This window comes from Tenrec ecaudatus, chromosome 3 (genome assembly GCF_050624435.1).
Source record: "Tenrec ecaudatus isolate mTenEca1 chromosome 3, mTenEca1.hap1, whole genome shotgun sequence".
NCBI classification, from domain to species: domain Eukaryota; kingdom Metazoa; phylum Chordata; class Mammalia; order Afrosoricida; family Tenrecidae; genus Tenrec; species Tenrec ecaudatus.
In genome coordinates, this window is record NC_134532.1 from 25,592,129 (window position 1) to 25,595,493 (window position 3,365).

Genomic DNA, 3,365 nt, shown 5'->3' on the forward strand with positions numbered 1-3,365 from the left:
GTTCCCTGTGTTATGAGTTCTTATCTGTACCAGTGTACCTCCTCTGGTCTAGCCAGATTTGTCAGGTAGAACTGCGATCACCATGACAGTGGGATGGGGGAAGGAAGCACTTAGGAACTAGAGGAAAGTTGCATGTTTCATAATTGCTACACTGTAGCCTGACTGGCTCGTCTCCTCTCCCCAACCCTTCTGCAAGGGGATGTCCAGTGGCCGAGAGATAGGCTTTGGTCCCCAGTCTGCACTCACCCTTATTTACAATGATATGATTTTTTTTGTTCTTTGATGCCTGGTACCTGATCCCTTTGACACTTAGAGATCTCACAGGCTGATGTGTTTTTCCATGTGGGCATGTTGCTTCTGAGCTAGATGGCCGCTTGTTTACCTTCAAGCCTTTAAGACCCCACACACTATATCTTTTGATAGCAAGGCACCATCAGCTTTCTTCACCACTTTTGGTTATGCACCCATTTGTCTTCAGCGATCATATTGGGGAGGTGAGTACACAATGGTATGATTTTTGTTCTTTGATGCCTGATACCTGATCCCTTTGACACCTCATGATCACATGGGCTGTTGTGCCTCTTCCATGTGGGCTTTGTTGCTTCTCAGCTTCAAGTCTTTAAGACCCTAGATGTTAGATCTTTTGATAGCCAGGATCCATCAGCTTTTTCACCACATTTGCTTAAGTAACTGCTTTGTCTTCAGTGATTGTGTTGGGAAGGTGAGCATCATGGAATGCCAGTTTAATCTAACAAAGTATTCTTGCATTGAGGGAGTACTTGTGTGGAGGCCCAATGTCCATATGCTACTTAATACTAAACCTATAAATATATGCACATATATGCAGTTCCCCATCCTCACATATAAATATATTTACATATGTATGTGCCTTTATTTAGACCTCTATTAATAACCATTTGCCTCCCAGTTCTTTACTCTATTTCCTTTAATATCCTCTTGCCCCACTATCATGCTCACCTTTTATTTGATTTTCATTAATTCCTCTCGGTTACATTACCCTTGATCACGCCCTACCAGACTTTTCACACCCTCCTCACCACCGGTTTGAATCACTTTTTGTTCCCTTGTCCCTGGGTTTGTTAACAACACTTCCCACCGCCCGCCCCCCCCCCCAACTCACCCTCTCGCATATCCCCCAGGAACTATTGGTCCTATTGTTTTCTCCTCCAGATTGTTTATACAACGTATCTTATTTAGACAAACCTGCGTAGATAATAACTTGCACAAAAACAAGACAGAGAAAACAAAGCAAAGTACAGCAGCCAGTCCACAGAGAGAACAACATGGCTGGCCCTACTATGAGACATGATGCCCCTCAGTGGCTAAGGGCGATACAGGGGACAGTACCGGAGACACAGTGTGGGAATTGCACCTGACCTGATCCCACCACACCGAGGCAAATCACTGGGGGAGTGCAGCGGAACAGCAAGGGAATGGAGTGGCAAGGTCCCCAGGGAATGCTGAAAGTGGACTTTGGGGCCAGGGCATGGTGCCCCAACAGACTGGACTGGAAAACGCTCCTAAGGGCCAGCAAACGATCCCTGAACTAACTACAAGCTTTTCTCTTGTGAACTGTTTTGTTCTGTTCTTTTTCAGTGGTTTGTTCTTGTTGTTTTGTTGTCTGGTTGTATACTGTTGCTTTGTTTTCCTCTGTCTTGTTTTCGTGCATGTTAGTGACTCCACAGGTCTGTCTGAATAGGACAGGCTGAATGAACTATCTGGAGGAAAAACAACGGGACCGACAGTTCCGGGTGGACTTGGGGTGGGGGGATAGAGGGGGTAAGGAAGTGGTGATAACAAACCCAGGGACAAGGGAAAAACATGGGACCCCAAATGGTAGAGAAGGGGGAGTGGCAGGCCTGGTGGGAAATGATCAAGGGTAAGGTTGCTTAGAGAAGAGGTATACTCTAGCCCAGGTGGCGATGAAGCATGGTAGTAGGGCGGGAGGAAAGTCAAGGGAGATGGAGGAAAGAGCTAGGAGTCAAAGGGCATTCATGGAGTTCTAGACAAAGACATGTACATGCAAATATATATAGGAGGATGGGGAAATAGATCTATGTGTCTATATTTATAGGTCAAGTATTAAGGAGGCGGAAGGACCTTGGGCCTCTACTCAAACACTCCCTCAATGCATGAATACCTTATTTTATTAAATTGGAACTCTATGATGCTTACTCTCCCAACACAACGGCTGGAGCCAAAGTGGGTGAACAAGTAAATGTGGTGAAGAAAGCTGATGGTGCCGGGCTATCAAAAGAGATAGTGACTGGGGTCTTAAAGGCTTGAAGATAAACAAGTGGCCATCTAGCTCAGAAGCAACAAAGTCCACATGGAAGAACACACCAGCCTGTGTGATCGAGTGGTCCCAAAAGGATCAGTTACCAGGCATCAAAGAACAAAAAATCATATCATTGACTGCACACCTCCATGATAGGATCGCTGAAGACAAATGGGTGCATAAGCAAATGTGGTGAAGAAAGCTGATGGTGCCCGGCTATCAAAAGAGATAGTGTCTGGGGTCTTAAAGGCTTGAAGGTGAACAAGCGGCCATCTAGCTCAGAAGCAAAAAAGCCCACATGGAAGAACACACCAGCCTGTGTGACCATGTGGTCCCGAAGGGATCAGTTATCAGGAATCAAAGAACAAAAAATCATATCATTGGTTGCACACCTCCATGATATGATCACCGAAGAAAAACGGGTGCATAAGCAAATGTTGCGAAGAAAGCTGATGGTGCCCGGCTCTCAAAAGCGATAGGGTCTGGGGTCTTAAAGGCTTGAAGGTGAACAAGCGGCCATCTAGCTCAGAAGCAAAAAAGCCCACATGGAAGAAGCACACCGGCCAGTGCGATCACGAGGTGCCAAGGGACCAGGTATAAGGCATCATGCAAAAAAAAGATGTGTGTGTATGTATATATATGGGTGTGTGTATGTATGTGTATATGTGTGTATATGTTAGTGTGTGTGTGTGTGTGTGTGTGTATATATATATATATATATATATATATATATATATATACATACATACCATATTAAATGAAGGGGGAAGTGCAGAGTGGAGACCCAAGGCCCAAGTGTCAGCCAATGGAGATCCCCTCATAGAGGCGATTAGGAGAGGAGATGGGTTAATTAGGGTGTGAGGTAGTCCCGATGAAGAACACAGCTTTCCCCCAGATCCTGGATGCTTCCTCCTCTCAACTACCATGATCCGAATTCTACCTTGCAGGCCTGGATAGGACAGAGGCTGTACACTGGTACATATGAGGGCTGGAGGTACAGGGAATCCAGGGTGGATGATACCTTCAGGACCAAGGGTGTGAGGGACGATGCTGGGGGAGTGGAGGG